This window comes from Cebus imitator, unplaced genomic scaffold (genome assembly GCF_001604975.1).
Source record: "Cebus imitator isolate Cc_AM_T3 unplaced genomic scaffold, Cebus_imitator-1.0 Scaffold353, whole genome shotgun sequence".
In the NCBI taxonomy this organism is placed as follows: domain Eukaryota; kingdom Metazoa; phylum Chordata; class Mammalia; order Primates; family Cebidae; genus Cebus; species Cebus imitator.
Window position 1 is genome coordinate 613,314 of NW_016107668.1, and position 13,500 is coordinate 626,813.

A 13,500-nucleotide genomic window follows, 5' to 3' on the forward strand; every position below is an offset into this window, starting at 1 on the left:
TACCCAGTGGTTACCCCTAGAAAGGCTGGTGAATTCCTACATGCAACCCACCCTGAAGTGGCAGAGGAGGCTCCAGGGGAAAAGCAGTAATTACAAAGTGAAACAGCAGCTCAGTTGAGAAAGCAGCCCTGGGGTAGCCCAATACAGGGAGGCCTGTTGCCCGTGGAAGAGAGCTTGGGCCCCTTCCAAAGAGCGTAGCCACAACTTACTCACCTGACTGTACAGAACGCTGGCCAATATGACCAGAAATCCAAATTTATTAAATCCCCTGACCTTAATCTCTAGGTAATAAATTCTAATTTCTCTAAAACACTGTAGGGTTAGATGAAACATATCTGCCAGCCAGATTTAGCTGCAGGCTGCTGGTTTGTGACCTCTGACAATAGAATCTAGAGTTTAGGCAATGAGAAACCACTCATGGTTTTTAAGCAAAAGAATGGCATAACCGGATTTTACTTGGAAATACTCCCCCTTTTCAAGTGTGTCCACCTTCAAATACTTTGCTTTGACTCCTTAGCCCATCAGTGCATGAACTACAAAGGTGGCCGTCACATGCAGTAGGACAGCTGAGGTGGCAGAGCTCCCTTCAAATCCAGCATCGCCATGGTTTTTCTAACTGGTAGTGACTTTGCAAAGTCCTTGAGCCCAAAGATGAATTTCCTGATTCCCTCCTCAGTTACCAAGTGATAAAATCATGATCACATGCAAAGAAACATTAAGCTCTCATTCTCTTCCATGGTCCACTGAGATTTGGTAGGAGGGCATATTGAAGAAATGTGTAACGGCCTCAGACAGCCATCCTTCCAAGAATGTCCCTCTGCAGAACAGAATGGATACTTCCTGCGGCTCTTCCTAATAGCTTGAACCCAGTGACTGGATGCTGTCCTGCCAGCTCTTTGAGAGAATTCCTACTGAACAAAATTAATCGGTCCTCCTGCCCTGGTAGAGGAAGGAAATGGAGAAAGAACAGCATCTCACTCAGCAAATGAGAATCCCTCAGGCCACTGACTAAAGGAGCCACTCGCACTAAAAGAAAAGGAACCAAATGCAAAAAATAAGGCACATTCCTCGCCCCCAGGAAAGGCCTGGTCCTTACAATGTTATCCATCTAAAACAGGAGATACACAGATGTTACTGCTTGCCTTTTAAAAATACAATTCTGATACAGCAGTGAAATCTTCAACTTCGGTAATTTGTTTCAATCCTCTGCAGTTTATTTTTAAGCTGAATCTTGGGTGAATAAATTCATAGCTAGGATAATAAATGGAAGAATTTAGCAAATCTGGGAGAGAGGTGAGAAAATAGTTACGTAAGAAGCACTATAATTGATATTAAAAGCATAGGGCTTAAAATTCTTCCCCAACAACAGAAAAAGAAACTATATATTTAGACATACATAGAAAAAGATTTCAAAGGATACACATTATGTCAATAATGCTATTTACCTCTGGGAAGGGAAAAGCAGGGTTAGGGAAACAGGGAGTTAAAAGAGGATTTTCCCTTTCAAAAGTGTTTATTTGATGGTGAAGATGTATGTATGTTTGTGTGATTAGATATGAATTTGATGAAAAAATGAACTTTCGGTTTTGAAGTTTCCGTTGTGATTTAAATGCTCTGCTCTACAGTTTATGTGCAAAGATGTGGCGTGACTGGGGAAATTAATAACTGCTCAGAGACTCCACGAAAGCTTAGGAATTTTCCCAGTGCCGATCACAATGACATTGCATTTCTGGGCAGAAAAGCCCAACCTCTAAATCAACAAAGTCCTGAGTTGTCTTCCTTTGCACACTTAAAGCCCACGCTGTATCCGGGTGAGCGGGTGGCAGCTTTTCCTATGACAGGTCCAGACTGGGTGCGGGAAGCAGAGTGCTGCACATTCTCACCAAACATCAAGCAAAAGGGCCTCACCTTCCTCCAGTGTATTATGTCTTATGACTGATGTGTTCTGACTTTCTGACAAACTGTACCATTTCATTCAAAATTGCAACATCTTCTTAAGTGGAAAGGAAATTTTCAAACAAAAATTAAGTTAGATAATGTTAGTAAAGTGCTTATTAGATCACCTGATACATAGCAGCTTGCAAGAGTTTGTTCAACTAAGAATTAATTATACTTAAAACAGGACAAAGCATGGGCTCAAGTGCTTTGATAGGTTATTGAAAGTTCGATCTACCTACCCTCTCTGGCCTCTTATGAGTTCTTTCTAAGGAGGCATCCCAATAATTTCTAGAAAGAAAGCAGGGTTCTATTGCAAGAGGCATCCCAATAAAAGCCAAGTGCCACATACACTGAAGCCATAATAATTTCAGTCCAGCGATCATGGCTACTTACTAGAATCACCTAAGGAGCTTTTAAAAATCCTTGGAGACCCAGGCACATCCTAGAGTAATTAAGTCAGAATCTCTGAAGGTATTCCCTGGCATAAGTTGTTTTGTCTTATTTTGGTTTTGAACTTCTGAGGTAATTCCAATTTGCTATTAAATTTGAGAACAACTGCTCAAACTGTAATAAGCCTATGGTTTACCCGAAAATCTTGAATAAATATAAGTTCTATTCCTGTAAGGTCTTGAGCGGGTCCCAGGATGCTGCATTTCTAACAAGCTCCAAGGTGATGTAACAAAGATGTACTCGCATACAAATGTCTATGGAGATTATGTACCAGAATATTCACTGCTGTGTGGTTTGCACTAAGAAAATATTGAAACCCACCTAAATATCTACGAACAGAAGGATGAATTAATTGTGGCACATTCGGACAATGGAACTCTATATAGGGTTTTAAATAAGTTATGGCTTCCTGTATCATCATAAATAAATCTCATAAACAATGTGCTGAGCAAGGTGTCAGAGCCCCGGGAACAGAAAGTGGTTGGCTTGCGGGCTGGTGAGAAGAATTTACCAATAGCAATATAGGGTTGAAAAGGAAAGTTTTATTAGACAGAAAGTACCCTGCAGAAGAGTGCGGCTGTACTCCGCAACAAGAAAGGATTGAGCGCACGGTGGTGGATTTCTCCTCAGCAGCATTTATGGACCTTAAAACAGGATATTAAGGGTAATTCGGATCATATTACCCATGTAGCTCATGACAAATAATTGCAATTTTGGACATTTTGGTGCCTTAATGTCAGCAGGCGTTGCCCCATGAGTTTCTTTATGCATGCATTCTGGAGCTGTACAGAAATTTTAGTTACTTATAAATTTTTTGAAAAGAAACCTGGAACCAGATGTGTGCTCTAGATAACAGGGAAGTCTAATTATTTCTAAATTCCTGAGATCAGGGTTTTGCCTCTGGCTGATCTGCTTGATGGCCACCAGGTGATCTTTGCTCTCCTCACAATGTTGAGTATGGAGATGCCATTTATATTAATTTTGAAAGCATAAGCAATAATACTGTGTACTGTTTATAGATACCTATGGTATCAATATTGATATGGACAGGAGACAGGAAATGCTGAGTAGAAGGCAGTTCCCAGCAAAGACCCCACCCTCAAGCCATTTAGGGTACCCACGTCCCTAAATGGGAATAAGCATTCCTGTTTTTGTACCCAAAAAGTTGCCTTTTGACCCGCCATGCTCCATCCTATACCCATATAAGCCCTGAAACCCAGGATCCAGAAGGAGATGAGCAGAACAGCATGACAGAGAAGGAGAGAAGGGAAGGAGCCTCTGAACACAGAGAGGGATTTGGCTGGAGATAATCAGAGAGGAGATCGGCCACAGGATGGCCAGACTCCAGGGGAATACCATCTTCCCACTTCATCTCTCTTCCAGTTCCCCAACCCTCCCACTGAGAGCCACCTCCACCACTTGGTAAAACCCCTACACTCACTCTTCAAGTCCACGTGTGACCCGATTCTTCCAGGATATTGGACAAGAGCTCAGAATACAGAAAGCTGTCACACTGGCCCTCTGCCCTTGCAAAAAGGCAGAGGGTCCTCTGAGCTGGTTAACATTTGAGCCATCTACAGACAGCAAGGCTAAAAGAGCACATTGTAACACATGCCCACTTGGGCTCTGGGAGTTGCAGACACCCACCCCTTTAGGGGTTGGAGCCCAAAAGCACTCACCCCACTTCCTGCACCTACCATCTGCATGCTCCCCCTCCCATTAAGGGTTTGAGCTCAAGGTGGCAGAACAGAGAGCCACACTGCAGTGCACATCCTGTGAGGGGGGCCAGGGAACTTTCCCATTTCAATATAACAGTATACATGGAAATGAATAATGAACAGCAAACTTAAGATTGTGGGTTTATCCAGGAAGATAGAAAGGAGATTGAAATTGGAGAGGGGTGTGAAATGGGCCTCGGCTAACTCTGTAATATTTTGTTCATTTTAAAGATAGAACATGATAAATGTAGAAGGAAATACGGCAGAATCTTAAGAATTGATAGTTCTGGTGAGCTCAGTAGTGATATACGGATGCTGATTTGCTTATCCTCTATACTTTTAAAGAAAACCAAGAATATTTTATACCAAAATATACTCCTTTGCCACATGAATGTATTTTGAGATGACTATGCAGAGGGCCTGCAAACACAAGAACCAGCAGGTAAAGCTGTCTTTTGTGGAAGAGATTTTCATCTGTAGAAGAAGCAAAGTGAAGTAAACAAGATTCAAACTGGCTTTCTCAGAAGCCCCCATTGCCCAGATCTAGGAAAAAATTACCTGAGAGCCAGACACCTTTAGCGGTTTTATAGAAACATCTACCACAGGCTCCCATCTCTCCTGTCTGAGGGCTGCTACCTGTGAGATCACCTGCACAACAAAACCACCTTTGCAGCACACCTGGCCTCTTCTCTCCCTCCCGTAACCCCTCATGCCACCATACCTGTCTTGACAAGCTTCAAGCCCCTATTCTTTCTGTAACCTCAAGATAGTATAAAAGCGCCAATCATCAGGCCATTTCTTTGCACTTCTCACATTTTGTATGAATTCCATCCCAATGTGTGCATTAATCAATTTGTATGCCTTTGTTCCCCTGTTAATCTGTCCATTATCAGTTTGTTTTCTAGACTAAAATCAGTAAGATTTCAGGGGATATTCTTCAACTTGCCTACAGTCTTCTTTTGTCAGTAGGATAGACAAGTCACTCTGTTCTGGAGCCAAGGATGAGATTTGGGAACAGCTGATCAAAGCCAGCAAAGAAAAGTCAGAAATTTTTTACGCAGTCGCTTTTACCACATTTCTGCTGATGGAACTAAGGTCAAATGAGGAAAGTAAGAGTCTGTCCTGTTCCCTTTCCAAGCTGGATTAGCAGGAAAAAAAAATGTATGCAAACTAGTTCACTTATGGATTACATAAACTGGCTATACTTAAACATTTTTTAAACCTTTCATCTTAAACAGCTGTCTTATTGGTACCGATGAAAAGATACAAAAGGAATGTAATCTTAGAAACTCCCTTGACAAGATGTAAAGGAAAAAAAAAAGAAAGAAAGAAACAGAAATCAGGTTTAAACTTAAAATCCTTTCTAAACTGTCTACTTTGGATCCCCTGTAAAAATTGCAAAGAAGGGCACTCCACCTAGCAGCGAGCTAGTTAAGATTCCACACTTTTACCACGTCAGCCTCGGTCTGAGTCCCATCAGGGAACCAGTCCCTTGGACATGTAAGTCTTTTTAACTCTGGAGGGAAGAAAAGAGAGATAAACATTTATTAGAAAATTTATTTGGGCCAGGCACAATACCTGTAATCCGTGCCCCTTGCAAGGCCATTGGCGGGAGGATTGTTTGAGGAGTTCAAGACCAGACTGGGCAACATAGAAGACCTCCCCTCTGCCAAAAAAAGAGAGGCATGGTGGCGTGCACCTGTAGTCCTACCGCTACTCAGAAGGCTGGGCAGGAGGATTTCCCGAGCCCAGGAGTTCGAGGACACGGTGAGCTGTGATTGTGCCTCTGCATTCAACACGGGTGATAGAGCAAGACTCTGTTTCTAAATGTAAACAAATAAAAATTGGTTTAATATGTGTGTGACTCTTGAATTCTAGGGGTACCCATTTATTAATGATCCTTTTCCCTTCCATGCACAGCTTCTGACATGTCTTACTGACATTCTGTCTCTTTTAATCCTCCATCTGTGGGGTATACAATTATATGCACAATGTGTATGCTGACGATCAGCTGAGAAGCTGACATCCTGGAGAGTACTGCTGGGCAGAAATGCAGCTTGTTCCCCATTTGTATCTACTAAAACTTTCCTTTCTTTGTTCTTTCTTTGGGGTGGTTTTGAGATGGTTGTGAGGACTGTTTTGTGCCTCTTAGCAGATTCCTCATAAGTCCTTAGTTAAGTGATAAAAGGCTTATTGGTTTTGGTTCTGAGTCACTTGGAAAATATCTTTGGTTTCAAATCTGATAGTAAGAGATTTGAAAAGATTTTTTAAGAGCTCTGTAGTCAAAAGTTAGCTTAATTAAACTCTGATATTCAGGATATATATATATTCATACTACACCTCCCCTCTACCATATATATTTTTTTTTCTTTTTTTTTTTTTTTTTTTTTTTTTTAATGATCCATCTGCTTTTTTTTCTTTTGGATATTGTTTGTCCCTAGGAGTTTTTCAGTTGACTGAAACCTTTTGTAGAAAAGTTCTACGTTCCCTCCCTTTGTTCAATTCCTTGTTGGTATCATTTTTGCTGAGAAAAAAATGTAAAGCTTCTTTGGTTTTTGGAAGGTTTAAAATCTTTCCAAACTGGTTCCTCTAAGACTTGTTTAGCCACTTCCTTCTACTCCACCCTTTTTTGTGACATTCAATGCCACATGAAGAGATCTAGAGGGACTTCTGGTGGCCCTGAGACTGCCTGAACACACAGGAAGAGGCAGCAATATCCCTGTTAGTGAAACGAGAGTTCCCCGACCGGGCTGGTGACAGGGTGTGGTTCGTCTCTTCAGTGGCTGCTGCTGCTCAAACCCCTTGTGGGAGGAGAACTTGCAGACGGGCAGGCGCAGAAGCTGGGGTACCGGGCTTCAGCCTCACAGCAGCGTCCAGGGCTGGGAGTCTGTGACTCCCAGAGCCCAAGTTGGCGTGTGTTACAGTGCACTTTTTTAGCCTTGCCATCCATGGATGCCTTAAGTGTTAACCAGCTCACGGACCCTCTGCCTTTTTGTTAGGGCAGTGGGCCAGTGTCACAGCTTTCTGTACCCTAAGATCTTGTTCAGCATCCCAGAAGAATTGGGTTACATGTGGACTTGAAGGATAGAGAATGTGGGTTTTATTGGGTGGTGGAGGTGGCTCTCAGCAGGATAGATGAGATGGGGAGCTGGAAAGTGTATGGAGTGGGAAGATGATCTCGAGTTTGGCCATTCAGCAGCCAGTTCTCCGACCGTCCCCAACTGAACTTCTCCCTACGTTTCTTCTGTCCTTCATCTGCTCGTCTCCTGCTGGAGCCAGGGGTTTGGGGTTTATATGGGTACAGGATAGGAAGTGCAGTGGGCCAAAAGACAACTTTTGGGGCATGAAGCAGAAATGGCTGTTCCCACTGAGGGCATCGGGTATCCAGGCCTGAGGATGAGGCCCTTGCAGGAGAACCACACTCTTCCACCCCGTACTTCCCCATCTACTGTCCACATCGTTAGGGTCTTGTGTTCCTGGTGGAATCCCAAGAGTCCTGGGCAGGCTGCTCTCAGGTCTGAAGTTCCACTCCCTTTTGCATTGAGTTTCCCAATCTCCTTGGCTATTAAGAATGCCAGGGGTTACCTTTCACTATGAAAGAACACCTGACCTTTGGGTGTTTGATGGCTGACAGGTCACTGCAGTTTTAGAGGTGGCTGACAGTTGTTCCATGGTTATTTCTGAAGTGAGGCTAATTGTTTGAGCATTTAGATAAGAAGAGCACAGTTTGGATACTTGGAGGCTGTAGGAACACTTGCTACCAAGGTCTAAAATTCTCATGAGGAATAGGCTGATCACAGAGTGGGCTAGTTGGTATTAGGTTTCCCAGCAGCCTCAAAGGAAACGTCCTTGCAGTGAGGTACACTGTAGAACTGTTGCACAGCCAAGCCCCTGGCATTCCCTCCTGGGCTTTGCCTCAGCTCTGGGGGACCTGGGATTCAGTGTAGACGCAGGATCCTTGGTTTCTGGGGATCCAGGTGCTCTGCCTTCCAGCTCCACCTGCTTTCCACATAGAAAGTGCTAGGCTCTGGAAACTGCAAAAGCCTTGTCAGCCCTATTCACTGCCCTGAGCGCCATGATCCAGTAAAAACACAGAAACTGAATCGGAAGTTACATATCTGGCTAAAATTGGTCTCCTTATAGAGCATGTGATGAATTCCTATGATTTTGTTGTATTGATATCTATTTTTAAACATCTTCTATGTCTCTAACATACGACCAAACTTTTTTTTGAAAAAGCTTAAATTCTCTCTGGTTTGAGAGTAAATTTACTACCCTGCTTCCTCTAAACTTAGTAGGAACTTAAACCATCTGGCACAGATAAATTTTAACTTGTTACATTTATGGAGGCACGGTTTAATCCAACAGTTCTTTTAAACCAGGGAGTTTTACCTGTCTCACGGCAAAATTTTAAAAATTAATCTATAAAATCTGTGTTTGTCTGCATTTTTATGTATACATGAGTACATTTCTGTGTTTACATATTGTCTACATGGTACAAAATTGACATAAATGATCACTCACAAATTCACTAAATAAGCCTAAATGAGTTTCAAGTTCATGTGACTAGCAATCTTTGATAAATGCAGCTAGTTTTAAAATTGTTGGTATAATAAAATAGAAATGTCTTCAGAATTTTAAGCATTTTTGCCAGAGTCTACTGGTCAAACCAATTTATACCATCTCTACTACGTGTTTTAAAGTCATACTTTTGCTTCTGTGATTTTTTTACTTTATTTTTTGTATTTGTAGAAATGCATGGGGTATATGAGAAATTTTATTATATGTATATATTAGTGATCAAGTCAGGGCGTTTGGGGCATCCACCACCTGAGTATGATACCTTTTTGTTAACACGGTCTTCCCACTCTGCTGTCAAGCATTATAGATTATATGTATATATAATAGCATCTTACGTTATGTTTGCACCCTCAGCCCTCTTCTCTCTATCCTCTCTCTACTTTCTCTCCACCCATTCACCCCCCAGCCTCTGTCATGTGTTCTGTACTATACTTCCATGTATTCAAATCACTTATTTGTCCATGTGCTATATGGTCTGGCTTCTGGGCTCCCTCAAATCCTTGCACACATCTTGCTATGAGCTTATGTACTTGGTTTTGAGCCTTTAGATTCTAGAGCCTAGACACGCGGCCACAGTGAGGCCTGGGGAAATACTTGCATCCACAACGTCAGGCTGCAGGGCAGAGCTAAGCCCAGTGCGGCCCCGCCCTCCCCGGCCCAGCCTGGTCTCCTGGCCAAGTTGGGAAATGCTGAACCCTTCGGGCATTATCACAGCTCTGTCCTCTGTCCTGGGCTCTGCATCTGGTACATAACAACTGTAATTTCTAATTTTCTTGTTTTTTCACTGGAAATGAGGGTTGCTCATTAGTAGTGGTTAAAATTGTAGTTAATATATGGAATTTAAAACACTAGATATAAAGAAAACAATTCTGTATGAAAATATCGAAGATAGAATGTGTTCTTGGTAGGGAAGTTTATAAATAAGACACAAAGATGTGGTTTTTTTCATGGAAATGCAATTTTGTCTAGTTCAGAGGTTATTTAAAGGTTATTTCACACTGAAGGAATAAAAGAAGAATGAAGTAGATAAAACACAATGAGGATCGGAGGCAGAGTAAGATGGCAGAATGGAAGGTTCACTGACCGTCCCCCACACAGGGACACCAATTTAACTACGATCTGCACACCGAAAAAGCATCTTCATAAGAACCAAAAATCAGGTGAGCACTCAAAGTACGTGGTTCTAACTTCCTATCACAGAAAGAGGCAACGAAGAGGTGGAGAGAACAGGCTTAGTTGCTGACACAGAACCCCTCCTCCCCAGCAGTGGGCATGGAGCAGAGAGCATTTCTGTACTCTGGGAAAGGGAGTATTGAACTCCGTGCCGCCTTCATTACAGCAGAAAGGAAAACTGGACAAACTCAGCCCATCTCCACCCACAGAGGGAGCACCAGAGAGGTACCGATCCCAGTGGCTGGAACCTGAGTCCCGCAAGCCTCGCCATCGTGGGCTAAAGTGCTCAGGAGATCTAAATAAACCTGAAAGGCACTCTAGGTCACAGGACTGCACCTCATGGGAGAGTCCTCCTGAGGGGCGGGGCCCAAGACAGTGGACTGTGGGAGCACGTGACCTACTGAAACACCCAGCGGAGCAGCTGAGGCAGTGCTGGCATCACTGTCTCCTAAACCCAGGCTGAACAGCTCACGGCTCCAAAAGAGATCTCTTCCTTCCACTCGAGGAGAGGAGAGAGAAGAGTGGGAGGACTTTTTCTTGCATCTGAAATACCAGCTCAGCCACAGCAGGATAGGGTCAGTCAAGGTCGGGAGGCCCCCATTCCAGCCCTAGCATCCAGATGACAATTCTAGACACACCCTGGGCCAGAGGGGAATCCGCTCCCATGAAGGGAAGGACCCAGACCTGGCCGCAGATGCCATCTGCTAACTGAAGAGCCTTTGGGCCCTAAACCACCAGCAGTATTACCCCCATATTACGTTGAGGGCCTTGGGTGAGCCCTGAGACTTACTGGCTTCAGGTAAGACTCAGAACATTCACACATCCGATGCATACAGGGTAAGACTCCATCTGCATGAGAAAGCAGAGGGAAAAGTAAAGGGGACTTTGTCTTATACCTTAGGTGCCAGCTCAGCCACAGCGGGGTAGAGCACCAAATAGGCTCTTGGGATCCCCATTCCAGGACTTGGCACTTGGATGGCATTTCTGGGCCTTCCCTGGGCCAGAGGGGAGGCCACCATCCTGAAGGGCGAGTCCCAGGCCAGGAAGCATTCACCACAAGCTGACTACGGAGCCACTGGGCCTTGAGGGGCATTGGCAGTCGTCTGGCAGAATTCCCCATGGGCCTGTGGTGGCAGTGGCCATGAAGTGAAAAGGGGAGGGGAGAGTAGAAGGGCTGAGTCTTAGAGTTTGAATGCCAGGTCAGCTGCAGTACCATAGACCAGCAGGTTGACACCTAAGGTTTTTACCTCTAATGCCTGGCTCCTAGATGGCACCCCTGGACCCACCTGGGGCCTGGGGAACTCGCCACCCTGGGAAGAAGACACACAGCTGGCTGGCTTTGCCATTTGCTGATTGTAGAGCCTCAGGCCCTGAGTGAACACAGGCAGGGGCCAGGGAGTGATGACCGCAGGCCCTGGGTGAGACCCAGTGCTGTACTGCCTTCAGGTCTGACCCAGTGTGGACCCAGTGGTGGTAGCCACATGGTGATTTCCACCACCAACTTCAGGTGGCTTAGAACAGAGACAGAGAAAGACTCAATTTGTCTGAGAGAAAGTCAGGGAGGAGTACAAGAGTCTCCACTTGAAAATATACAGAATTCTCCCAGGTCTTATCAAGACCATCAAGACGGTACCTCTACAAGTCTGTAAGAATCACAGTGCTACTGGGCTTGGGGTACCCTCTAAATCAGGTACAGCTTAGATAATAACATCTAAGTCATCCCAAATACCGGACTGCCTTCACAGGAAGGATGGGTACAAACAAGCCCAGACTGAAAAGACTGTAATTAACACCTAAGTCTTCGATGCCCAGACACAGACAACCATCTGCAAGTACCAACACCATCTGGGAAACATGACCTCACCAAATGAACTAAACAAGGCACCAAGGACCAATCCTGAAGAAACAGAGATATGACCTTTCAGAAAGAGAATTCAAAATAGCTGTGTTGAAGAAACTTGACGAAATTCAAGATAACACAGAAAAGGAACGCAGAATTTTTTCAGACAAATTTAACAGAGATTGGAATAATTTTTTTTAATTAAGCAGAAATTCTAGAGTTGAAAAATGCAATTGGTATACTGATGAATGCATCGGAGTCTTTTAATAGCAGAATTAATCAATCAGAAGAAAGACTTGGTGGGCCTGAAGACAAGCTGCTTGAATATAGACCTTCAGAAGAGACCAAAGAATAAGCTGAGTGTAGTGACTCACACCTGTAATACCAGAACTTTGGGAGGCTGAGGCACGCAGATCATAAGATCAGGAGATTGAGACCATCCTGGCCAACATGGTGAAATATTGTCTCTACTAAAAATGCAAATATTAGTCTGGCATGGTGTCAGATGCCTATAATCCCAGCTATTAGGGAGGCTGAGGCAGGAGAATCACTTGAACCTGGGAGACGGAGGTTGCAGTGAGCCAAAATTGCACCACTGCACTCCAGCCTGGCAACAGAGCGAGACTCTATCTCAAAAAAAAAAATGAATAAAACACAATGAAGAATGCCTACAGGATATAGAAAATAGCCTCAAAAAGGCAAATTTAAGAGTTGTTGGCCTTAAGGAAGAGGTAGAGAAAGAAATGGGGTAGAAAGTTTACTCAAAGGGGTAAAAACATAGAACTTCCCAAACCTTGAGAAGATATCAATATCCCAGTACAAGAAGGTTATCAAACACCAATATTTAATCCAAAGAAGACTACCCCGAGGCATTTAATAATCAAACTCTCAAAGGTCAAGGATAAAGAAAAGATCCTAAAAGCAGCAAGAGAAAAGAAACAACATGCAATGGAGCTCCAATACATCTGGCAACAGACTTTCAAGTGGAAAACTTACAGGCCACAAGAGTGTGGCATGACATATTTAAAGAGCTGAAGGACAAAAACCACTTTATCCTGGAATCGTATACCCAGTGAAAATATTCTTCAAACATGAAGGAGAAATAAAGACTTTCACAGACACAGCTGAGAGATTTCATCAACACCATACCTGTTATGCAAGAAATGCTAAAGGGAGTACTTCAATCAGAAAGAAAAGGATGTTACTGAGGAATAAGTAATCACCTGAAGGCATAAAACTAATTGGAAATAGTCAGTACATAGAAAAACACAGAATATTGTAACACTGTGTGGTAATGTAAACTATTCTTATCCTAAGAAGAAAGACTAAACAATGAACCAATCAAAAATATTAACTACAACAACTTTTCAAGACATATACAATACAATAAAATGCGAATATAAAAAACACAAAAGAAGTGTGGAAACAAAGTGCGGAATTTTTATTAGTTTTATTTTTGCTTGTTGGTTTGTTTCTTTACGAAAAGAGTGTTAAATTTTTATCAGCTTAAAATAATGGGTTATAAGATAGTATTTGCAAGCCCCATGGTAACCTCAAACCAAAAAACATACAACAGATACAGACACTGAAAAGCAAGAAACTAAATAATATCACCGGGGAAAATAACTTTCAATAAAAGGAAGACAAGAAGGAAAGACAGTAGGAAGAAGAGACCAGAAAACAAATAACAAACTGGCAGGAGTGAGTCCTTACTTATCAATAGTAGTAAATGTAAAAGCACTAAACTCTCCAATCAAAAAACACAGAATGGTTGGAATTCTTTTTAAAAACCTACCCAAA